This window comes from Sander lucioperca, chromosome 7, assembly GCF_008315115.2.
Source record: "Sander lucioperca isolate FBNREF2018 chromosome 7, SLUC_FBN_1.2, whole genome shotgun sequence".
NCBI classification, from domain to species: domain Eukaryota; kingdom Metazoa; phylum Chordata; class Actinopteri; order Perciformes; family Percidae; genus Sander; species Sander lucioperca.
In genome coordinates, this window is record NC_050179.1 from 17,460,828 (window position 1) to 17,488,316 (window position 27,489).

At 38.6% G+C, this 27,489-nt stretch overlaps 1 protein-coding gene across 1 annotated transcript in view; it reads right to left on the bottom strand.

Moving 5' to 3' along the window:
* lingo1a (leucine rich repeat and Ig domain containing 1a) overlaps positions 1–27,489 on the bottom strand; it is a 138,626-nt gene that overhangs the window by 59,480 nt on the left and 51,657 nt on the right. The window contains exon 2 of the mRNA XM_031316682.2: positions 11,604–11,749. The gene's annotated coding sequence lies outside the window, so the exon portion shown is untranslated. The remainder of the gene's footprint in view (positions 1–11,603; positions 11,750–27,489) is intronic.

The following is a 27,489-nucleotide window of genomic DNA, read 5'->3' on the forward strand; positions in this document are numbered from 1 at the left end:
TGCTGTTTAGAGTGAGATACAGTTTCTGAATGTGTCCTGCCTTCAGTCTCTGGGTGAGCTGTTCAAAATCAGCACGGCTTGTGACGTCACAAGCCGAAACGAGCAGGCTAACCGCAACCATTAGCTCGTAGCGTTAGCATGCTAACACTATGGCTAACGCTAGCATGCTACCTCGTTCTCAATAGCAAAGCACTGCTACAACACACACAAGTTCACCATAATCTACAAAAGAACTACTTACATGTGCGCCCTCATTTAGAAGTCTCCCAGCTAATCCTGCCTTGTAACTGACCAAAGTTGTCGAAACAGCCTTTCTTTTACTGTCTATGGAGCTAGCTAGCTGACATGATCTACATCTGAGCTACTGGGCATGTGCAGTGCAATCAAAGATAGTACAGAAGAAGAAGAAGAAAAGAGGTCTCACTCTGTAGCTAAAACAGAGACCAGCTGAAAAGAGGATCTGCAGCAGTGAGAGAGAGCGGTGCAGTACAACACAAATATGGTGTTTTTTGAAAATTAAACCATGTAAACCTATTCTGGTACAACCTTAAAATACAATTATGAACCTGAAAATGAGCATAATATGGCTGCTTTAAAGCAGACGGAAAAACAAATCACGAGTATACAGCAGCATCCTGCATCGCCTGGGCTACATCCCTCGCTGATCGTAAAGTAAAACAACTGGTAAAACTGGTGAAAAGGGTGAACACTGAAGACAAGTAGCATGCATTTGTGTCTGTCATTGCTTAACATACAAATAAATACAAAGGTGTTCTGAGCCTATAACTACAGCATTTTGATGTGAGGGTTTATTCAAAGATTACATTTTTGTCCATGTGTCCATTGACAACTATTCCCAGTGAAAGTGCCCTTGTCCCCAAGATACTAAAATCCAACAGACTCAATTACCAGGGGTGATTCTAGGATCAGACCTTTAGGGGGGCTCAGCCCATTATGAGAATGTGACACGGATACAGTTCCTTGCAAAAGTGTTAACCCCCCGCTAAATCAATCATTTCATTAGCCGATTATCTCTGAGCTAGCTACTGAACACCAACGTCACCTAATGTTTTTTTACACTATTAACAATATAATGGAATTAAACCTCGACACTTTATAAGTCACAGTAATGTTCTAACATTCAGCAATTTTAGTTGCTTACGTTTCAATTTGGGTTCTAATCTCCGACATGACATTACCAACTTCTTGTTTGGGGACTACCAATGTTAAAGAACCGCACTCCTGCTCTCCCTCTGACAGATAGAGACTCAGCCAAAGGCGGGAGTCTGGCACAACCACCTCCGATTGGCCAACACTACGTTTCTGTTGACCCTTTCCTTGACTGGGTTACAGGTTCATAGCATTGGCAACAGCGACACAGGATATTAAACCTGTTTCAAGCCCTTTGAACCTGTAATTGTTTGTCCTCTGTCACTAACAGACAAGTTTGCAAACTCTAACTTGAAGCACTAAAATTGATTTTAATTTTTCTTTTTTTAAAGGTTGTTTTTTATTGTTATAATTTTTAGGCGGGCTGAGATGAAAGAGGGGGGTCTAAAATCGTCAATGCCTGATATGATCATCAGCCAAACGTCTAAAACCAAATGAACATAATCAAAACCATGTGTGAAGAAGGGCTTATCAACAAATCTCAATGAAAAAAAAATTGAGCTTACTGAACAAAGCCATGAAGTCTTCAGTGTTCACAACACACAGGATATAAAAATCAGTTTGGGAGTTATTGCTTTATATGATTTTATAATACAGCGCACCTCTGAATTATCTTATTTTTTCATTTTCTTTGTATTTTTGTTATTCTACTGATTGTATGTAACTGTAATTCATAACTGTGCATCAGATTCTTCCCCATGTCTCTCTAACTCTGTGTTTCTTGGTAAACTGCATCTGCTCTCTCTGCTGTAGTCCAGCCATTTCTCGTCAGTTGAACACATCAATATTTGATGTACAATCAGCTGTAAACCATTACGGCTATTCAGTAGGATAATCTTTGGTAGCGTAGTGCACCCACCAATATGAGAGGTGATGACCTTCATACTTTGCAATCATTTTAAAAGCAGAATCTCACCACAACAGCGTACATGAAATAAGACTAAACCTTCCCAAGAGGAAGTTGCTGCTCACGCCTGAGCCCAAAATCTGTTTGCAAACTCGAAACATAAATCCAACAAACTGCTAGAACTCAATTCAACCCAGCTGCGAGTTTGAACTGAAAAAATTGCCATTGCCTAATGTGATTGTTCATTAATTTAGCAAACACATTGATGTCCTACTGTCAGTTCTTCAAAGCAAGATCCTCGTAGAAATAATTACAAAAGCCATTTAATATTTAAGATTAATGACTATTGAATATCCATTTAGAGGACCATTAAAAACATACATCATAAGCAATAGAGATTAAATACGAGGGACATTTTAATATCACTTCCGATAATGAGGTACATGTAACAAACACACACACACACACACACACACACACACACACACACACACACACACACACACTCACACATAAAGAAAACATGATGCATTTGCATTACTCGTCCCGCTGAGTGTCAATGAGTGTGCTGACATCCACACAAATAATATTTCAAATCCCAGTTATGCTCTTACTAGAGACAATCTTTTGTGTATCTTCATTTTCCATAAGCAAACACTCCTATGTACATGAATACGCTGCTTGTTGCCATAGCAACAGCTTACGGCAAAACCAATGACAACTGTGTTTATACACAGGGAAGGCGTCGGTACTGAAGGTGCCTGTGCATTTAAAGAATGTTCAGTCAGCTTTCTCTATATTATTATTCAGCATTAGAGCCTACTTGTGTGCTTATTTTTTTATGCTACATCCCAGTCCCAGAAGCCTTGATTTTCTGCGATACACTAGTATAAGCATAAAAAAATAAAATTTTATTTTTAATTTTATTTTTATTTATTTCTATGGATATAACTCTTATTTGTCTTCAACCTACAATAAAATGACAAAAAGTGTTGATTTTCCTTTCATCTGAAGCACGTGTGTCTAAGCTTTTAGTGCACCACTGCCACAAAAAGATACATTTCAAAGCATTCCTTGGGTGGTACCTTTTCAGCTTGTGCTTTTGCTTTGTGTGTTATGTTAAACTTTGTGTGTGTTCTCACGAAAATATGTACAATTGGTGCAAGACAATGGTAGGAGAGCACGTATGTGCCACAATGCTGCGCCCCGTAAATCCTTTTACATGATAGAGCTAGGGCCCTTGCATCCTTTGGAAAGCTGACCTTGGATTCTTGTTTCATGCTTAGCAGCTAGGATTAAAGGAAATCTTCCTCAAACACACATTTTGCTCCAAGAGATCTGGGCCTCTTTTGCCTTAGCTCTATTTCAAAAATGCAAAACAAGGCAAATGCAATATGTGGCTGTGCAAAGGGCTGATTTTTCTCTTATCAATTTCTTTTCCTGTCAAAAGTAGGTCGAGCTGAAAGGCAAAGAAACTTACTGAGATTCAGTTCTGTGGGAAGAAAAGACTTTTCAAAAGTCAAGCTAAACTCTTGGGCAAAGTGACCTCCCCATAAATTAATGAACCATTTTTTTCCCCTAGCTTTTTGGCTCTCTGTTGCTTCCATAGTGACCTATTTATGCCAATAATTACTGAACTCCAGATGGGCTCTGGATAGCTAGATGAAATTTGTATTGGACAAAGTAAACACCATCTATTAATTTGTCATTAACATCATCAAACCAAATTTTCTAAATCCGGCTTTGCTGTAAATAAGAGTTTTTTTTTTAAAAATATGTATAATCCTGATGTCATTTAAATGGCTAAACGGCTCTTCCCTTTCTGGATTTCAAGTATTTAAAATCTCAATCCGGACCAAAAGTCAAAAGAAAGGTTTGGAGACAATAATTGCAACAATCAGCTAAGAAGATGTAATTAATAGGAACGTATATCTATCTGGAAGAGAGTCAAGAATCATTTCATACAAATGCATGATCAGAAACTTTGAAATCCAGATAGACATCAACTGTCTGAACTTTGTGTTCTTTAATCTCAAATTGGACATACTGTAGTGAAAAGAGTAATTCTTTTGGTTTTATTCTAAGTTCAGGCAAACCAAAGTAACAGTGGTATTAAGGAGTTGTTACATTTAACAAATAAATGTTGAACTTTTGTTAACTACAACTGGTAAAGCAGAGGTGATTTAAAAAAAAAAGTGATCTGTACTTGAAGTGGGATGTGGACTTGGGTAATTGGTGTTGAAGAAAGGTTTTCACACCAATCCCTTACCTCGGCCAAACACAACATTTCCGTCTAGTGGTGGAAGTGTTATGACACTTCCTTGTTATACCATTAGTACACTGCATGAACAAGCTTTGGAACATCTCATAATCACTGAAGTACACTTTACACTGAATACGGATGTGGAACTGCTTTGACTACCTTTTCACACATTGGTGAGCTGGTTGAACAGCTTATCTAAATGTAATGGTAACGTTATTTTGATGTATCACACCTTAAAAGCGAATAAATTGCTCAAGGGCCAGTTGTCGAGTTTACAGGGACACACCTTGAATGTAGAATAGACATTTTGGTGACTGGCTATTTAACATTCTACAACATAACATTCATTTAATTTCTCTGAATTTTAAGACCACAATGTCTTTTAAGTCTGTTGCCTTCTGTTGCTTACACAATGTTACTATTTCCCCCAATAACCCTAGCAGGAAGATAAGGACAGTGAAAGCCCTTGATAGCAGACAGTATAGCGTTCAATGAAAGCTTGCATGACGCTGAAGCTCTGCAGCTAGAATACTGCAACAGGAGTAAACACTGTCAACCCTGGTATATTTAATGCCTTTTAATGCCAGGCAAGGTCATGAATGGAAGATTTCTATTTGTTACTGAGGTTAGAGTTAAAAGTTTATTTTGTGTGTTAAAGGACAGAGACGGAGGACCTTTGGTAACATGCATTTTGTGCGTTGACAACCTTTAATACAACCCAAACACTGGAGAGCAGTACTTTATGACAAACAAACATGCCTCCTCCATCGGTCAAGTCAACTGAATATACCAGTGGGCACAGAGCACAAGTGGTGAGTGTGACGATGGAGCGAGACATGTGAAAAAGCACATGACATAAGAGGGATCTTTCTTTGAAATTGACAATACAACAACAAACAAAAACTCTGCTCGATCTAGCAGCTGCTGTCTGAGATAACTTCCCAAAATGACCACCACCGAGTGGGAAAGAGTTATTACTAGAGTCAAAACCGATTCAGTTTCTAGCAATAAAATACAGTCTTGTAAAGCTTTGCAAACATCCATTGTATGTCAATGACAGAAGCAATTATACCATAAAAACAGTAGTAGTAGTAGTAGTAGTAGTGATAGTACAGAGTAAACTGCAGCCAAGGGCTAATTACACATTGTCTCAAAAATTTACTATTTCATTTCCAGTGCAGTTAGAGAAAAAACATTGCACGTTCTGGAAGTATTCTACAAGTGTAACAGTTTGTCCATTGGCATTTTCTTTAACTGTTTGCTCTGGTTCTGAGCAACCCAGTCTCATGGCAGTTCGTGAAATGGTCACGTTATTTAATCTATTGATTCGTGTACACGGACAAGTTTATCTCATTGTTTTCGTAGTGGTCAGCACGTTTTTTAAACTAATGTATTTCAATGGGAAGCATCTTTCGTGATCACAGCACGACTACAGTAGCGAGTAGTATGAAATGCCGAAAATCCGCACAGGAAGGTTGGTTGGGGTGGTGGATGGGTCAAACAACACAGGACTTTCACCCCGGAGACCGGGGATCGTGTCGTGCGTGTGACGATTCCTTTCCCCATTGTTCTTTTCCTAAACACAACCGTCCCGTTGTTGTTGTCCCGCATCCCCCAGAGACCGCGGCTGTCTCCCGCGTGTGACCTTTCCTTTCCCCGTTCTTCTTTTCCTAAACCCAACCTCCGTATAGATGCTTCCCATTATGTGCTGACGACCACGAAACCCATTACGTGCTGACCACCACGAAAAAAACTAGATAAACGTGTCCGTGTACACGAATTAATAGATTAAAAATGACATGACGATTTCACGAACTGCCGTGAGACCGTGTTGTTCTGAGATGCTACTATGCTGCAACAGCTATCATGACTTTGTGAAGCTGAAAGAATTATAACGTATTTTGTGATTGAAAATAAATGGCAATGACAATTCTGATAGGGTGTTGAAATAAATACAGACATCAACACATTGCTAAGGAAAGAACTACTGCTCAGGTTATGTATTACCAGCCATGACAGCGACTCTAAAAACATCTTGAACTGTGTAATTTCCCTTAATACTTTTCCCGTTTGAACTTTTTTTTTCATTCAGAACACAAGACAAAAAATGCAAAATGTAAATAATATACAAAATACAGTTTTTTTATTACTTTATTTTTGTGATCAATAAAGCCAAAATCGTAGTCGCAATCAAAATTTGATTAATTACACAGCCCTATTTGTTTCCTCATCAAAGTGTTTCAAAATACACATTGCAAGAAGAATTTGAGAGTTCTTTGTCAAAATTTTTATTTGTCAAAACAGCTTTGAATGTGAGTCCAGGCAGGAATATCTTGTGAAGTATTTTGTTCTGAGTGCTCAGATAGAGCTTACATGGATTCGCCAAAAATATCAATGAAGATTCCTGTTTAGCTTATTTGATGTTAAACGGTTGATGAGAATATATCCTTTGGTGAAATCCGAATAAAATGTTCTACTTCTAACAACTTGCATTGAAAACTAAAGGGTCCTACTGAGGGTAAATTGTCTCTAATTGAATAAAGAACAATGCACTGCCCCAAAGCATGAGAAACCAATTATGTTGGAGTTGCTGAAAATAAAACAAGCTGCTTCGGAAATCGTTCCTTGAGGAGAAATGCAAGAATTCCAGATCAATCAAATACAGTCAGGATGTCTAATGATGTGCACAGATACATCTTGCAGTTGAAAATTGACAGGGCAGCATGTTTGAAATGCAGCCACTGTGATGAAAACAAGAAGATGCTGGAGCTAACTTTTCCAGCACAGACTGAATGAGGACGTTAGCTTTCCTTAAGGAATCTGATACACAGACCTCATAAAGTAAAGTGAAGTCAGGGATATTTCTCAACCCAGTGACTCACAACCATTAACTAAGTGGCATTTCAATGCATCTCAGGATGTTTTATCTCATAGTACATTCCTCTCCTGTCTTGTCGACATGGATGCAGGTTCACACAGTGGAGAATGTTCATGCTCTTGATTCAAAGGTCAAGTTGTGGTGGGTTTGTATGCAACGTGGAGTGCAAGCCATCGAACAAGAACATTTCTCATTAGAGCTCGCTGAGAGGTGTCCCTTCATTGTTCTTATGCAAATGATGAATCATTTTCTGATGCTGTACATGGCAGTTATTCTGTGCAGCAGAATATATAATCTCTGCTCTTAGGGTACAGTACACAAGTTTTTTATACGTTTTATCCTGATGTAGAAGAAAAGAACTGACAGCTTAGGCCTCTATAAGTTTATATTGAATATTAGGAGATTATTTTGGCATTTTTGATCATTATTTAACTATGCGTCCCTTGGTATACAGCTTGTTGAGTGTTTTTCGTGTAGGAAAAAAGAGAATAAAGGGGATTTGAGTGAGGATTTTAGAGGAGAGTTTCTGGTGCTCCAGGATGTTTGAATTCTATTTTCTATTCTATTTGGCCTTGATAATTCAAAGCTAATTACAACTTTTAAATTATTGTCATGGATACAGTACAGACCAGTTTTGCGCGATAGGTCAAGAGGAACCCTTAGCCTGAAACACAGATCGGTAAAACACACTGAAAAATTAAAAGAGAGACTGATGTGTGGACTATTTTGCGTGAAATGTAAAAAACACCACTTCCATCCTGAGGTGGAAGTATAATAAGCGAATCATGAAAAAAGCACAAATTACACAATGACACTGCAGAAATGAGTCTCTCTCATATTGTATATAATGAGCTGACAAGATAGTTGCACGCTCCAAACATGCAGCTTTATCCAGATCTGTTTTCATTTCAGAGGTGTTGATCCATCAATTCTTCTCCAATAATAACAGGTTAAAATCATCTTCTGTAACTTGAATACCTGTTCTAATTTGACTGTTGTTAAAATAACTACAATATATTTGGTTGTATAATGACTGTAAAGTCACAGTGGGTTTCAATATTAGTAAGACTAATAAAGACAAACAAACGAACAAAAAACGTCAGGAAGCTTTTAACTCAATCCAGTCAGAGGCATGGTATCCTATGCTATTTTCCATGTTGGCACCTTATGGTGGCGCTGGAAATACAATAAAGAAAAGCCCCACTAGCTCGCCTGCATGTCTCATACATCTTCAGTCATGCGGAAGGCCGTCCGTCAGTTTTACTGCACATCGGCTTCCTCTCAGCGCAGCATCGATGAATGATGGCCCTAAGTGCAACTAGATAACTACGGCAGGGGATGATAAAAATGTGAAAACACACATCCTAGACAGGAAATTGGCCATTTTGGAGCAATTGACACAGAGGAGCTGAAGTGATGGCACTTCCTGTAATGCTCATCCCTTGAAAAGCAGAGATGTCTGGTTGTCCGCTGGGAGATAGCTAAAGTCTACTGGACATATCAGGTGCACTAACCTAATAGATCTCTTTTCATGTTTTTCTCTGTAGCTTTTTCTTCCATTTTAGCTGTCATAGAGTCAAACCTAAGACATGTCATAGAGTCAAACCCAAGACAGGCTGTCATGGAAAATGTTTCAGTCAATATCCTGGTCATCTGCAGTGAAAGAAAATCAATTGTAGTTAGGGAATCGAGAGCTAATATGAGGTCGAGTCATCAGAAGAGATGGAATTACACAATGGCTTAGTAAAAGTAGGACAATGAGGAAAAGTGAATCTAAACCTATGAAAATGGATCGCTGGTGCCTAATGGCGAGTGGAATATCGAAAGAGACAGGCAGGCATATGGAATTATGTGGTGACTAAACTGTACTTCTGAATGTAACAGTACCTGTTAAAACACATGACTTTCAAGCCAGGGAAAACAGTAGACTTTCACCCAGGAAATGCATGTTCCTTGGGAGTGTTTTAATAGAAACCACGATCTTTTCCTAAACTTAACTAGTCGTTTTGGTTCGAAAACTCAACTTTTGTTGCTCACTTTTTCTTGCCTAAACTTAACCGTAATCTCCGCCGAAATGACCTGCAGCTCGTGGTGCTCTGTACCCAGCACACAGTCAAGTATTCTTGGGTAATTAGACCACCAACTACCGCTGACCTGACAGAGCACCACAACCGGCAGCTCGCGGTGCTCTGTACCCGCTTCACAGTCACCTATTCTCGGGAACTGAACCACCAACTACTGCTGACCTGACGGAGCACCATGTGGAGTACCATGCGGCGCACCATGCGGCGCACCATGTGGAGCACCACGCGGAGCACCATGCGGCGCACCATGCGGAGCACCGTAGCCAGAGGCACGAAGCTCTGTAGCGGCTTAAACAGCTAGCAACTTCCGCTCTGAAGCACGGAGCTCTGTAGCCAATGTCACGTGAACAGTCGGAGGTCTCCTAGTTTTCGTATAATATCATACGTTTTAGTGTGCATAACTTTTCGTACAATATCATATGAACCCATTCATGAGAATGCGTTGAATGACAATGATCTAAATCTGAAAATATATCTGTTTTCATACTCAACCTCTTTTTTTTTTCTCATCCTTTATCTCTCTCCTTCTATCCACCATATGTGAAATAGTACTTTTTTGATGATAATGACCATAATTCTGTTAAGGAAAATATATTCCTTTGAGTTTTTGTGAATCATTTCAACATTTCTCTGAATGCAAGCTTGCCATTGGCTACTGGAAATTGTTGAACAACCTTTTGATTGGTTTGTAAAAATATTCATTTGGCTGCTCTCCAATAAGATTGGACTTATTCTTCTTATGACATGTACAGTGTATATATTCTCACTATGTATCCCTGTGTCCTTTGGGAGATGCGGAGTGAAACTGAATGACACTTTTGCTTTGTAACTCCCCTGTAATTAATTACATAAAACGTTTGCAATATATCACTTTAACCATCTCTGTGTTTTCTATGCATATTAAAGAGGTCAGCAGTCTTTCTTCTGCAATCAAGGAATTACATACCACCTCTACATTATCTGACATGAATAATTGGCAATCATACCAATTTAACTCAGACTAAGACTATTTTATCTTCTTTTTATACCATTCATGGTAAAATTCCAATTTTCCATAGTTAAAACTACTGTATAAAAGAGTGGGTGTGAAAACCACTTCAGTGCTGATTAATAATTCCTCTCTGTGTTGTCAGAAAGTGTTACTGGTCTAATGCTTATCAAATTGAGACCAGATGATTGCATTGCAGAGAATGTTTTTCTTATTGACCAGCCATGAATAAAATGTTCTGCTCGCCTTATTAGGCAAAACAACTTAAAAGGTGAGTAGAGGAGAAGTTGTGGCACTACAGCAATAACAGTGAAAAGAAGTTCATTCATTTTATGTTTAGCAAATAATTTAATAAATCAAATAAAGCCAAATAAAAGGTCCACTTTAAATGCAGGGGCTCACAGACATAAATTAAAACACTCTGAAAGCTTTTGCCACAACACTCATTCAACAATAACTACAGTGGTGGAGTATTATGGTAAAATCAACTTTGTTAATTCATGTATCTGCCAAGTTGCAAAAGTGTTGATTAGGGCTGGGTATCGGCCAAAATAACCTAGTACCAGGTATAATCTTCTCCAGTCAAACAATACTACCATTTGATCCTTTTTGTACCCAGATCTAGAAAACAATGACTATTTGTATGGTTTTGCTTGTAGCCAATCACCACAAGCATTCTTCAAATTAATGCGACGTGTGATTGGCCCACTGTTGCAGCAGCTACAACCCATACAGTCTGTGGTATGGTAAAGTCGAGTGCAGTGTATTTTATGGAGTAGGCAGGTAAGCGTGCCGAGATGCTTCCATTCACGATGGGTATCGAATGAAGTAGTCTTGGTTAAAAACTGTCCACAGTGACTTGAAGCATGAGACACAATGTGTTTACTGTTTTAACATTTAACCAAAACCATATTTTGTCCCCTAACCTTACCCAAAGTGCTTGTGTTGTCTACACCTAACCCCACACATGACCCAAGATGAAAACCCTGTAAAATAGTCACTAATTACTGTTTTGAAATGCCCCAAACATCTGCTTTAGAAGCACGTAAAGTCCATCTAGAAGTCCATGCATTCTAAGGGATGTGTTGGTTGATATGTATGGTGCAGTGATGTTGATTTAAACAAATGAACTCAGGTGAGATGAGAGGATCAGATGTATCAACATCTAGGTTGATCTAGGTTGATAGCAACCTCACACGTTTCCATGCCAGCCCTTAACTGTGCTAATTGTTGTCTTGTTTCAAAATGTGTCAGACAAGGCCTGCAAAATCAATGCATTTCAGTGCATCGATGTTAGAAACGATGTTATTGCTCAAATTATGTGTGCTGATCAGCAGGAATATCTCATAATTGGGTAGTGCAATAATACTCACAGGAAGTAATTGCTGTCCTGCTGATTCCAAAGAGCTGCTGGAGCTGCTTACTGCGCAGAAGGCGGTAGGCTGAAGGTGTGAGGTGGGCAACGTCTCCCCTTAACCAACATACCCTCGCAGCGTTCCCTCTTCACTTTATCAGCCACCTGCAAGAACCAAGCAACAGTGGAAACCTTACTACTAAGTTTTCATTTCTAAAAGTGACCATTTGAGGAAGTATAACAGCATGCAGATAAATCCTTTCTTCAAACAACAGCCACAATCTATTTTTCTCTATGATAAAAGTTTTTAATTTTAATCAGGTGTCATCACATTGTATATGCATGTAGTCCCTGCTTCTTCTGTTGGCATTAAAATATAACTTATTTGCTCGAGAGAGAGATGTTTTAGTGGCCGTTCATACTGATCTTAAGAAAGCCCTTATATACCATCACCTGATAGTTAAGCAGCACTTACTAACATTAGGAGGGGGTGTCCTTTGACTGAGGATCCCAACCACAGCCCACTCCTGTCACAGTGAACAAAATGAATTACTGTTTCTGAGCAGGAGTCTACGTATGTGTACTTAGGGGCAACGGAAACAATCTGTCAACACAACACTGGCAGATGCAGTGTTTCTGGCCATCTAATGTCCAATATTCACTTCATGCTTGATGCTGGACAGCGCAGTGGGAATGAACCAAAACAGAGCTAAAAGATGCTAAAATGCATCAAAGAAATGGAGTGGAATGGCAGGGTCATTTGATTCATTGTTAGAATAAACATTGATTATATCATCTTTAAAAAGACTTGGGTGATATTCCAGAAAGGATACCAACATATAATGAAAAGTCTGGCCTCATTTAACCTAAACTGTCGTTTATGGTTTAAGTCATTCCTGGTTTAAACAATCAACATGATTGCAAGTTCACAGCTTTTAAACTACCGGCAAGGACATTCTCATTTCTCAGGATAACTTCATAGATAAAACAAGGCATATTTAACCGAGTGGAGTCTGCATAAATGTACCTACAGTAAGGCAGAATTAAATAAATAAATAACTATATTGAGCATAAAAAACAAAACCACTGACTACTGATCTACTATTACCATTCACAAAAAGATTTTTTTTTTGTGCAGCAACTTTATACTGAGAAGGCTCTTTGCAAAAGTTCACAACAGTATTTCTGCTTTTGGATTTCACATCTCTACTTGCCGCCAGTAATAACCACATGCTCCATTTCCCTCTCTGTGGGTGAGATACAATCAGACTTTGGAAATGCCAAAGATTGTGTTCAGAGGTTGTGGATGGCACAGTTAATTTGTTCCTTCATTACAGAGCATAAATAACAAAAGAGCTTCTGGTGAAATAATTAATAGTCACATTTCCAATAATTGATTTTGTATTACAGTATTTTACTCGAGAGGCTACTAGTACTGCCTGATGACGATGATGATAATGACCCAAAACTCCAAAGTTGTAACGATTTGTTATGACCTTTATGACCACACATTCCTGTAATATCATTATACAGTACCAGCTGAGATACATTTATCAGTAAAAGGCAACGGCCATCAAATGGCTTGGCAAACATTTGATCTTCCACATATTGATAGATACTCACAGAACTAGCTGATGCATTTAAATCAGAAGGGATGAACTTCCCTTTGATTTCCTGGCTGGGGAAAGTAAGACCTTGGATCCAAAGCAAAGTGTTGTAGCATCTGTTGCTGTAACTTGTCTGCAGAGTTATTGGCAGTAATAGAGACACCTTGTTCTTTCTCGGCAAGATGTTCTACATCTCATCTGCCTCATTACTGGCAAAACAATTAATTTCAACGCATGGTATTTGGTTTCAGATTATTAACAGCATCTGTTTTACATGTCACATTATGGGAGCAGCTGTAAAGGTACAGCTACAAATTCTAAACTTACATGTTACTTATGTACACTACAGTGACTTAAGCTGGGGCATATTTTGGATAAACAATAGTTGGCATTTGTGACAGGTACCACTTTAAAAGAAAATCAGATGGGCAGCAACAATCTTAATTGAATATTTTTTTAGTTTTTTTTAATTATTTTTGTGGCATTTTAGGCCTTTATTAGATAGGACAGCTGAAAACAGGAAAGGGGTAGAGAGAAGGGAAATGACATGCAGCAAAGGGCTGCAAGTCAGAATCGAACCCGTGAGCTAACAAGGCGCCCTGAATGTTGACTAAATGCATCCCTGTTGTGGATTTATAAAGCATGAGGCCGTCATTTTCTAATGTAACCAATGAATGTGATTATAATTTTAAGGAAATATATGTCTAAGGAAATGTATTTGATATACATGTGTAAAGCTATAAATGATGAGAAGCATCAATGACAATAGTGTTACACTATTGTTGTTGATGCTTCTCATCATTTATGACACTATACAACACTATACAATCATATCTAAATAGCTTTTTAGTAGCTGGTTTAGTTGGTTGGCTGGTTGCTGGGACATAAACCAGCTGAAGAATGCTTGGAAAAACTTACGGTTAACATTTGTTTAATTTCTGTCAGTTAGCTTTTAAGAAGCAGTGAATAAATGAATAAAAAGACCTTCAAAGAGGTTCTGTGTTATTTATAACCCGTACCCGTACTTTGTGCAGAAGTTGGCTGAATCAACAATGGCAGACGATTCATGAGGTCAAATCTTGCGGTCAGGGAAAATCAACTCATGTACTTTATACAGATGTCTTTTCTTTTTCTTTTTTTACCCATTATGCACTTTTCTACCAGACCATGTGTGATCTGATGTGAGGTATTGTGCTATTCTTCCTATAGAGTCCTCACAGCTGTATTTAAGCATTAACGACATTACTTTAACTTTGCTTAAATAGCAAACATATTATGCTTGGCTTCCCTCTGATAATGCACAAGGAGCTGCTTTTAGGAAACGTGGAAATCAGCTCCCCATAAAAAACTGCTGCTGGATATTTTAAGAACAAAGCAGAGGCTGATAAGGGAATTGGCCCATTGTTTCCACACTGAAAGCCGTCAGCTTTGGCATTCAAAAATGATTCCTGCCACTCCGTCACATTGACAGGACCTCCGAGAATATCACTCTTACCACCGCCGCTGCCGCCGCGCTACCACCATCACGGCATGCAGAGTAGCAACTAGCTACATCATGTTACTTACTTTGAAGTATAGCTGAGATTCCAAGGCAGCAAGGGTGCTTAACTGACATATTATGAAGACAGAGTCAGAGGGAATAACAGGATACACACAGTGACTTGACAACAAAGCAACTTCTCCTACGACAGCCTTGGGATAATCACAGCTAAAAGACAAAAGCACACACATTTAGTCTAAATAGAAATTGAATACTATATAAAAAACAGGGTAATGGGGAGAGAGACGATGAGTCTTTGATAAACACCATCTTCACAGCATTTAATCTAAACATTTAAAAAGGAGAACAGGGAACCAAACAAGATGGAAAAATAAGCATGATAGACAATTGTGTAAAAAACCCTACCACTTAGTTCTGCATAAAAGTAGTTTCAAGGGTAAGAGTTCGAAATAATAAATAACAAATGTATGCATAATTAAATTGCGGATCTACAGCAGCAAAACAAATAAAAAAACTTTTCTCAGTTTCTATCATGTGCTAGCATGATTTTACAAATAATCTCCATGAGCAGAAGTATTACTACTGATAGCTTGGGACTTTCCTTTCCCCCCCGTGTCTGTGACAAGATTAGACTATCTCTCCTTGTGCACATGGATGACTGACTCCTTGGGGCCGGTCACATCTCTCTTGCACCCATCCCCCCCATTTTATAATATGGGAAATTGAACCAATCCAATCCACTTAATGACAGATCTGTTGTTTGTTAAAGGGTAACTTCCATTTTTTTTTTCAACCTGGACCCTATTTCCCTTTGTTTTTGTGTCTAAGTGACTGATGGGAACATCAATCTTTGACATTGGTCCAGTATTAAGCAAGATCGCGGTGAAACAAGCTACATGTAAGTTTATAGGGCAATTGTCCAGCTTGTATTTAGCTTCACAAAAGTGCTCGTTTTGCCACTGACAGGCTCAGATTAATATTCTAAGTGTCTGAAAACATTATGGAAATGATCTCTTCAGAGATAGACCTTTAAACCCTCTTTGAGACCTTTCTGTTTAACCAGAAACAGCTCTGAAGTCACAAGCGCTAAACCCACCAGACTACATTTAAAAAAGCACTACTTTTAGCATGTATAGAGCCAACATATTTTCACATATAAATCAGTAAACTATGTGTTTATTTCAACCAAAACTAGAGTTGTTATGGATAGAAAAGTGGAAAGACGACCGAAAATGGCTTTTCATACTTTTACTTTGTTTCTGTCAACTTTGAATAAAGTGTATTTTAAAATGCTAAAATTACTGTTTATTTACATGGAGTCTGGTGGGTTTAGCAAACGCAATTTCGCAGATGTTTTTATGTTAAAAAAAAGGATCTTAATCTTTAACAGAAAGGCCGACCTCCTTAGAAATCATTTCCATAATGTTGTCAGACACTTAGAATATTAATCTGAGTCTGTCAGTGGCAAAACAAGCAGTTTTGCGAAGGTAAATACAAGCTGGACAATTGCCCTATTAACTTACATGTAGCTTGGTTGGCTGCTGCCGACTGCAGCGATCTCACTTAACACTGGACTAATTTCAAAGATTGTTGTTCCCATCAGTCACTTAGACACAAAAACATAGGAAAATAGGGTTCAGGTTGAAGAAAACTGTAGTTACCCTTTAACAAACAACAAATCTGTCATTAAGTTAAGAGGATTGGATTGGTTCAATTTCCCATATTATAAAATTGCAGACTCATTCGAGAGCAGAAAAATAAATAAGTAAATAAACAAAAAAGTAGTTAAGATGTCAGCTATTAGTGCGTGCCAAAGTATTTGATACATCACAAAAAACACTGTCATTGTGTTTTCCGTGATTTCAGTAGTAATCCCTGTTCCAGTTCCTCTTATCTTCATTTGGGGATAAACTTTCTGTCAGTGTGTTCTCTATGAACTCAATACTTTTCCCTAATCTGGCCTCTGTAATCCTTAACCAAAAATTCCTCAAACAAGGAATGATACCAAAACAACAAGACTTTGAGAGGGATTTTTATATTTTGAAATGTAACCTGATGAACAATGTAGCAAGTATTAGATTTTTACAAGCACAGATTATCCATGCCAGTTGGGAAAGTCAGAGCAGCTGAAGCATTGCAAAAAAATCACCTCATTCTCAACAATTAACAGCTTTTAAAAATGGCTTTGAGACACTTAACCCCAACTGCACTATTGGGACTATTCACTGACTTGAAGTAGAAATCTCACAAGCTCCAAGGCAGGACGTGTTATCACTGATCAAGTAGGTTGGTGTATTTTGGAGGAAAATGTGTGAATGATAAACCTTCACTAACACAATAAAGGGAAAATGCAAGAGGAAAATCAGCAGTAGCTAGCTACTCTGCTAAACCCTAAATATGTAAGGGTTAATGCCCTTTGAGGTGTCCATTGTCAGGTATTAATGGATGACGGCGAGGCGTGAACCGTCCGACGCGCCGAAGTTCATTAATACCTGACGATGGACGCCTCAAAGGGCATTAACCCACTTATACCATGGTCACTTGCCAAATAACATATTTTTAAAACATAAGTTTATATTTTAATTAGTTTTACAATTGAAATCTAAAGTTTTTCCAAACAATAACTTTGCTTCCCTGGCTTCGCCTGAGGGTTTGACTAATACCTGGAACAATCATTCCCATCCCATAAGATTCTTATGCAATGCAAACATTATTCCCTGCTCCAGGAAATAGGAAGGACCTTAGATACGACTTGCCATCCGCAACGGGAGACCATGGTATAATTCTATATAATAATAATATGTACATTAACAAAGTGCACTGTTTACATTTAGTAATGTTGTTGGGTACACCCATTTCTCAGAAATTTCTCCAATTAAAATTCTCCAGAAAGAAAACATGTCGGTATTTTGTGAGTATGTAGATTCCATTTAGGGACTGTTTGTTATTTATTTAAGAGGCTACCGGAGGACTTTTGGGATCTTTAGTCAAAATAGACTTGACCCTCCCTTAGCCAGCAATACATTTTTCTATGACCCTCCAAAATGATTGGGAAAAAAGGCATGACCCTCCCCAATAATTTATTGATGCCTTCTGTACTGGTTTGCGCTTGGCAAAGATGTACAGATAGCAACTGTTTTTTTTACAATCATGACATACATGACTTAACCTCTGCTTTCATATTCAAAATATAACCCATCCCATCTGTGTTCTCTGTGATTTGGAGGAGTCGTGGAGGAGTACTTAAACTTATGTTGTCCTTTTCTTTCACCTTATACTCAAAATGTATTCACTCCCTTATGGAGTTAGATTCCCCTTTATACCTTGTAGCATGTAACAACCAGAAACACCAGCACAAAGACATGACCCTCCGCTATTTTCCTAGCGGACTCATCGAAGATCTAGCAGATCAGATAAGGGACTGTTAGTTATTTATTTCAGGGGCCACCGGAGGAGCTCTGGAATCTTTAATCTAAAAAGACCTGACCCTCCCTTTACCAGCAATACATTTTGAATGACCCTCCAAAATGATATGGAAAAAAGGGATGACCCTCCCCAACAATGTATTGTAGCATTCTGTACTGGTTTGCGCTTGGCAAAGATATCAAGATGCCCATTGTTTTTTACAGCCATAACTTACATGATTAAACCTCTGCATTCTCATCTTATGCATCACACTCCACTGTTATGGTGTGGTGGCCATTTCAGTAGATTTACTTTAAAAACATAGTTGTGGAATAAGCATGGAAACTAAATGCACACTTCCTGCATTACTGCATTACTTCAAATACTATGTTACTCATCTAGTAAACTAGTATTCACATGAAATAAAACAATAAAACATTGAAACCATTCCACAAAGCACACTGGGAAATAACAAATTCAACACTGGTTGCTATGGACTCATCATTAGTCGTTCAATCAGTCATTGTATATTTTAGCATGCCGAAGCTGAACATTATCCAAAACTCCATTTCTCAGATGAGCGTCAATTTGGGGGCTTGCATGCTACCACTCCTTCCTTCTCAAATGCCTTGAAAAGGCTGTCGTTTGCACAATTTCACAAATAATCACTGGGACCGAAAGGATATTTGAGCCGGGTATGGCTGCAGCCTGGAGACCTCCCGTCTCATGCATGCCCTCCCGGCTGGTGTAGTCTGCGAGCTTCGACTTTTCAATAGAAAAGCTTGTGTCTGGTATGTTTTAAGGGATACTTCACCGATTTAGCATTAAGCTTTGTATCAGCAGAAAAACTGTAGTATTTTTGAATGACCATGCTTCCCTCCCTCATGCCCCCCTGAGACGAGAGATCTCTGTATTGTAGGTCTGGAAAAAATCTTCCGATGACGTAAAACGCTGAATTTTGCGAAATCAGAAGATTTTTTGCCCAGAGGCAATGGACTACAGCCAGTAGTAGGAAATACTTCCGCATGTTTTCAACCCGCCCATAGGGGGTTGGACTGTCGTCTTTCTCCGAAGATTTCCGAAGCAAAACGAGCGTCAGCCATCTTGAATCTTCACTTGCTTCTCAGCAGAAAACTTTTAGATAGTTAGATGAATTTATTCATCCCAAAGGAAATTTTAGAACAACAATTATGTGCATTCAAACTACCGCACACGTGTACCACCGGGATACATTGGTACAGATCGGAGAATATGCAGGACACTTTATTACAGACGGAATACTCGACACACTACGCGAGCTTCGCCGGCTATGGAGACCAGCGGTGTTGCTCGATGCCTCTGGCCGGTAAAAGGACATCGTCAGCGGGGAACGTTGAACGAGTGTGCCGGTGGAAAGCTAACGCTAGCCGGCCACCTGTTCCATCAATCCTGCTTGCAAGTGTCCGCTCATTAGACAACAAACTGGACTACATCCAACTTCAACGAAACTCCCAACGCGAGTTCAGAGACTGCTGTGTTTTTTTGTTGTGGAAACATTGCTGAACAACAGTGTACCGGACTATCCAGCTACCAGGCTGGCTGCTCTGTCGCCGGGTAAGACTAGTGGAGGTGGGCTGTGTTAACACGGACTTGTGCAAAAATGGGGTGCTTGTATCCAACTAACTGTTAACTGCTGGTGGAGTTTGTGACTGTTAAATGCCGACCATCCTACATTCCACGCAAATTTACGGCTGTGTTTATACTCTGTGTTTACAGCCCACCAAGCGCTAATGCTAGTAGCTATGTGTTAGCTGAACTTTACAGAGCATATAATGTGTGTGCACTAAATGTAGCCTGTTTCGTATGTCATTTTTATATAATGTCGTTTTTATATATTTTAATTGTGTAACCACTTGAGCCACGGTGAAACGTTGTTTCGTGTATATGGTTGAAATGACAATAAAACATACTTAGAGTTGAGCTGACTGTCTCACTGTCTGTCTGTCTGTAAACGGTAGGCGTGGCTTGGGAGTAGACGATAGAAGCAGCAAAGCAAGTGCATTCTGGGATTTGGTGTCTTTCATCCACATGAGCCAAAAACACATTTTCTGTCTTTTCTCGGCCTAGAAGCCACCAATTTCTAAAATAAATTCACATTTCTACTACATAAGTGACCCAATTTAAAGATATATTCATCGGGATTTATTCAGTTTGGGAAATCCCATGGTCTCTTAAGCTACAGCTTAAATTGTCTGGCTGACTAAACAGGGAGGGACCCATCTGCTAGCAATAGGGGCCGAGACTGAGAGAGCTACATGGATAATTATGCACCAAACAAGCCACTTTGAAATGTTGCTGTTCTCATGAATACAAATGTTGGGTGACCCTCCCCCCTAGACAAAGAAAAATTGGATGACCCTCCTATCAACAAAGACTAAAAAGACATGACCCTCCCCTATTTTCCTCCAGTGGTCCATTCCATAAATACCGAACGGTCCCTAAGAAAAGCCCGTGACGTGTTGTCGCCATAGCGAGTGCAAGCAACGGTGATTAGACTGTGTTTAAAGCGCAACTTTTCAAGCTGAAGCCAAGAAGCTCTCTACCATTAGGCTACATTCAAGTTAAAGTGGTGTGAGAAATGGTTCAACTTGGAAATTGAAATTGAAATTGAATTGAAACTAAGGGCTCTGTTAACCTTGCATTAAAGTGCTTAGCCTACATGTTCTGGGGATGAATCTAATGTGCTGGTGTTTCTGGTTGTTACATGCTACAAGGTGTAAAGGGGAATCTAACTCCATAAGGGAGTGAATATGTTTTGAGTATAAGGTGAAAGAAAAGGACAACATAAGTTTAAGTACTCCTCCACGACTCCTCCAAATCACAGAGAACACAGATGGGATGGGTTATATTTTGAATATGCACAAAGTTTTGAACATTATTACACAACAATATTACAGTCCAGGGGTTTATTCATTCATTAAAATTAATTAATGTATCATTAAGGTGAATAATTGTCATATGCACATTTAAGGACGTTACTTCCTCAACAAAAGATGCAAAAGAGGAGGGAAGTGTAAATTATGCCTAGGCTACATGTGTGCTGACTCAGATATAATTAGAAAAGTCGATCCAAAGGAGAATAAATAGTTGAAAGCAATACGGAATGCCTAAGAGCCTTATTGCAATATATTCCATTATGTTTTTATATTTTGAATTGTCCCCTGTTTCCCTTTACATAAAGATATTTCCAGCATAAATTGATTCAGAAAAAGGTAGAAATAGGTGTATACAAATTCACCTGAATGCAGGAAATGAAGTGTTTAATGTTCATAATGTTCTGCGGGAGGACCCCCATACCCCCCGCATCATAAGTCACCACACAAATCTGGAAAAAAAAAACCTTGGCCTTTGGGTTGCTAGGCCAGTTATGATTAGGCCACATGTTGGTGCCATCTAACTTACATCTACAAACTGGCCAGCTAAAATGAACATACACTGGCTATTAACGAGCTGGGCAAGCTAATTGCTGTTTTGCATTGCATTCAGTTTATTTAAATGGGTCCGGGCTAAGCCCCAAACCTCCTCAAGTCCTACAAACGCCCCTGCCTCTGTTCCACAATGATGAGGAAACAGTGTGTCTCCTATACCAATGAATATTACATGCTCTGCTTACTTCCTCCTTCTAAAAAAAAACATCTAATCTCTAGCAGTCATTTTGTCCAGGAGGTCATGGCAGTGTCAAAATACTTTGTAAAAGCAAATAAAGCAAATCACTTCTCAGGAAGCTGAAGCTCCATTTGAATTAGTTTAACCCCATCACATTACAGTACTTACAGAAAATACCTCTCCCATTTTCTTGCCCTTTCTTAGATTTTTTTAAAGCATAAAAGCAAGGAGAAAAACGCTATAGGCTACAGGGTCATGTGAACCACCGCACGGAAAGGTCCAACAGCACAGATGATTAAAGGAATACCTTCAACCTTGACATTCTTTTATTTTGGTTTGTTATTTTTCCTCTGCCAGCTCAATCCCAGTGCAGTGAAAGCTTGTGTGCTATTATTGTTAACTGAAAATTGCATGATAGCATTATTAGCAATTATTCCTAAAACCTATGGATAATACAGAATACAGGCAGCTCTACATTACTGTACAGTGAAATAATTTAATTGCATTGCAATTTGATTAAATTAAATAAAAGGTCTGTCAAGATGTAAATAAGCATGATTTCAGAGTTGTTAGTGATGACAAATTCAGTAGAGCCATGCATGTGTTTTCACAGTTCAGTGCAGGAAGTTTATTGTTTTGGATCTTTACTCCATTGAATTTTAAAATGAAACAATGACTATCAGGCTGACTTATTGTTTGAAAGGTGCAAGACAGTGATACAGCAACAATGGACCAGTAAGATGCTCTTTGCTTTCACCGTGTGTTTTACATGCCAAATATCAGACTCAAGAAAAGAAAAACCTGAAGATCGCTTCCGGTGCAGACTCGGCAGGTCATTTTCTACACTCGTCTTTTAATGTAAATGTAAAACACTCAAAATAAAATACATGAAAAAGCTGGGAATGTTAAACATCTTACTGCACAAGCTTCAACAACACACATTAAAGAGCACACGCAACGTTCAGAAGAACATTCGCTTATACTGAATTAAGGCAAAGTAAGTTTATTTGTATAGCACATTTCAGCAACAAGGCAATTCAAAGTGCTTCACATAAAACATTAAAAGCATTGAGACCAAATGCAAAAGAAACACCTCAAAAGAACATTTAAATACAATCAAAAAAGTAATTAAAGAGCAGAGAGAATAGAAAATAAAAACAAGCTAGAATAGACAGGTAGAATAAAAAGTTACAGTGCAGTGTAAAAAATTTATAATTTAATGAAAGGCAGCGTCAAACAGAAACATCTCCAGTCTTGGTTTAAAAGAACTGAGAGTTGCAGCCAACTTGCAGTTTTCTGGAAGTTTGTTCCGGGTATATGGTGCATAATGCATAATAACTGACCGCTGCTTCTCCATATTTAGTTCTGACTCGGGGGACAGAAAGAAGACCTTTTCCAGATGACCTGAGAGGTCTGGATGGTTAATAATGCAGCAGAAGATCAGAAATGTATTTTGGCCCTGAACCATTTACTGCTTTATAAACCAAACAGTATTTTGAAATCAATTCTTTGAAAAGGCAGGCAGCCAGTGTAAAGACCTTAGTACTGGAGTGATGTGATTCACTTTCTTGGTCTTAGTGAGGACTCAGGAATCATCTGCAGCTGTCTAATGGATTTTTTTAGGAGACCTTTGAAAAAAGACGCCATTACAGTGGTTGAGTCTACTGCATGGACAGGATTTTCCAAATCCTGCTGAGACATAAGTCATTTAATCCATAATATATTCTTAAAGTGATAAAAGGCTGATTTTGTAATTGTCTTAATGTGGCTGTTGAAATTCAGGACTTAGTCCACAACAAGACTGCTTAACTAAGATTTCTAGCTTGGTCCGTGGTTTTTAACATTGCCGATTAAAGCTGAGCGCTGACTTTAAATCTTTCCTCCAACTTTAGGATAAAGGACAGTTGTCTGTTGCATCCTTTGTCCATACATGAGTATTTGTGTACAAGGTGCCGATATTAGTATTTGCTACAAACATGTTTTGTTTTTAAAAGGTCCATGTCAGTAAACTCGAAACTATAGTAAATGTAAAATGATTAGCCTAAAACTTGGGTTGCTTTCACATGAAACCTGTTTGGTGCGGTTCAAAGAAATGCTGTCCTGCTTCTGTTCTTGTATATTTAGGCAGTTCCTCATTCAAAAGTGAGTAACATTATGAAAAAAGACACCACTTGTTCATCCTGTTTCTACCTGTTCGTCAGTATTCGCAACATGCTACACTCTTGATTTATAATGCTCATAATACAGTAAGTTATGTCTGAGCTCTTTGTGACACCCAAGAATATAAATTAACACATAGGAAGAAGTAAAATGCTTCCCAATCTGCTGTCAGTCATAGAATTTGATTTCCCCATCAGGGTCCAAATATAGCTGATGATGCAGCGTGACAGTCACCAAAACTGTCCAATCAATGAGTTGCTTATTAGTCCATATGACTACATGTTTTACAGCTCCAGGCCTGTGTGAACTAGAAATAGTGTATAGCATGAACTACAGGTATAAAAGAAACAGGTCATTGTTTGCAAAAAAACACAACACTCAATGTTGGTTGGTAGTTGTTTGTAATGGGTAATATTTGTTTAATTGTACATGTACATACAGTACATGTAAAATTAAACAAATATTACCCATTATAACCCCATATATATACCCCATTATAAGAACTGACCAAAAGTCCCTTTTTTATTTTACTTTCACATTTAACCATTCCCAATTCATTCTCGGCATAACAATTTGAGGAGACAAGCTCAAAAACACATTCCAAATAACCACAGTCAACATCCCACAAGGCAACAAAAAACATTTTGACATGCAAAAGTAATCATGCGCTCCCCAAGCCCTTGTTTCGACGGTTCATGGCGCCTGCCCCCGCTCTTCCCCCACCAGCCCCCCCGCCTCCGAAGGAATCTGAATTTATTGTAATGACTTGATTTAAAGGTCCAATGTGTAGGAATTTCTCCCATCTAGCGTTGAGATCATATATCGCAATCAACTCTCTCGCACCACGAAGTTCAAAGTACGTATTACAGCTACGGTAGCCTTCACACTTCAAAATTGCTCTTTTCAATATCCTTTTTCTTTTTCTGGGTGAAGAAGAAGACTCCTGTTCCTGAAATTTGGATTATGAATACGTGTGGTCCTCCATGTTTCCTTCTTCAAACTTGCCGGGGCCGGGAAGCTACGATACCCATTAACAGCATTAGCAGCACCTGTGAGTTTATTATGTAACAGCGAAAATGCGAAAGGCGGAGCAGTATGTCCTGTATGTCCCTTACCGGCTAACGTATTTCAAGATGGCGCATGAATATGGAGCGTCTACCAAGGGGGTAAGCGTCTGTCAACAACCCGTAGACCTTATGGCGCCATTTTGATGCTAACAAGCACTCACCCGCTGTTAGCATTCCATTGACTGCCATTCATTTTGACGTCACTTTGACAGCGAATAACTTTACATCTGAAGCATTTAAAGACTTTATTTGTCCATTGTTTATTTCTAAAGAAACACGACAATGTATAAAAGGCTCCATTACCTTGTACCTCACGTTATGGCTCCGTAGCACGATTGTGTCATAACCAAGCAACTTACTGTTGCATAGTAGAGGAATTACCGTATAGTACAAGAGAAGCTCGCAGGCAGTTTCAACTTACATTAGCTGTTTAAGTTTAATTACTAATGTTAACTAGTATTTTAGTTAGCAATAATTAGCCTGTGCCTATGTTATCGCCTTACATATACCTACACTCTCTGTCTCTGCAAGATTGGGAAAGATTGAGATTTCTCTTGGCACAGCTACCAGAAGACTTACAACTTTCAGACAGGTTGCTCACGTCACATTTACGTCGTCTCTCACAGTTGGAGGCTGCGCAGTAACGCTCAGCGCTCACCGGAAAAGTGCTTCTAATATCCTTCACTGGTCTCCGTCCAGAGCAATGGGATCTGTTGGTCCAGTTTATATACTGTCTATGGCGTCTACCCCAGTTCATGCGAATGAAAATGTAAAATTTCAAGCCAAAAGGAATACTTGAAATTGATGGTGGTGGTAAATATTCATGAAAAAGGACAAGTTTGTGAACGGGCAACACATATTTTGATAATGAACAACTAAACACGTTACACACTAGACCTTTAAAAGTACAACACATTCGAGGTAATTAGAGAAACCAAGCAAAGTTTGGGTGACGGTCAGATTTTCAGTCTGTGTCATCAAGGGGAAAGATGCTGCAGGTGCCGGCCGTCACATTAGTTCCAGCTCTAAATGGAGGGCAGCAGTTTAAGTGGGGTGGATCAAAAAGGTGTTCAGGGAGCTCTACAGGTCCACCTTAATTAACGGATAAGCAATTAATCAGTTACTCATTTGTGAGGGGCAATTAACAAAAATTTCAAATCTGATCTTAATTGTGTTGTTATTTGCTTTAAGTATGCACTGTGCCTTTCCAGGTTTTACTTTACAGCCACTAAGAAAGGTCCAGTGGTGATTAAATATATTACCATATGTTTTGGTCATTTCAGAGCACAATGAGGAATCTGACCACAGTCATGATTCAACATTTGCACCGCTCCTTGCCAATTTCTATCTAATCCATCAAATAATTTCCTTTACACAAGCAAATTAATCTTACATGTATAATTATAATATCATTAAGTGGTTGCGTATCCCTGAAAATTATGCCTAAATTATTTCATGAATCATTCCGTCCAAGGTGTTAGAGGAAAATAAAAAAAAAAGCTGCAATAAAGAATGTGCCTCTCTCACCAAAGAAAAGTTCAGCTTTGTTTATTTTGTCACATAGCACATTAGCACAAACTGTTTTTGGGTCGTGAGCCATCATATTAAATAAACTCAAAAAATTATTTTCCATATGCTTTAACAGAAAAGAAATGCAATCATATGGACACAATATATAATAGTATATATTGAATTTACAGTGCAATGACTAAATATTGCGAACAGTCTCATAACTTTAGGAACTTCAGCAGTCTCAGTCCTGTAAGCAGATGCAACTTTTTGTCTTTTTTAATTTCTAAATTTTCCTAATGGGTGTCTGTCTCATAATTAAATTCTGAAATATTGCTCGCACTTACTGTAACTGCTGTCTTGGGTGGTTTATTTCTGTAGAGATGAGTAATTACATTATTGAGAAAAGTTTACTAAAGGGATCAAGTTGCAGAACTTTTTTTTTACCTCCTAGCATCTTTCTAAGGGCATATCCTCTTTTCAGTGGCCATAGAAGCACCAGCATCTCTTTGAAGACATGTTATTTGACTACATGAGGGGATGGAATGTCTGATAAAGTAGCAGAGAACCATTATGACAGTGGCTTAACTTTAATGAGGTAAACAGTTTATAGACACAGTGCCCGCTTTATGGTTAAATCAACAACTAAATGACATAACTGAGCAACGTTTGGTATCCATCTCACATTTTACGAAAGCACTGACCTGGGGTCAGTCTCAGCTTTTACATAAAAATGAATAAATCAGAGGATTCTAACTTTAAAAACTCCTCCTGAGTAGATAGAGAAGATAAATATACCCCATACAGTAGGCCGTATTTATTTGGGCAGCTATCTATGAAATTAATCAACAGGGATGCTAAGGAAATGAACTAAGAGGAATAACCAGCCTTTAGACAACTTAGAAGAACATGACTGCACATTTAAAGTGCATGATATATCTACTCATTAATGCATATCCACTAAATGCATACTTATGCTCAGAATGTTTTGGCCTGATGGCTGTCTGGACA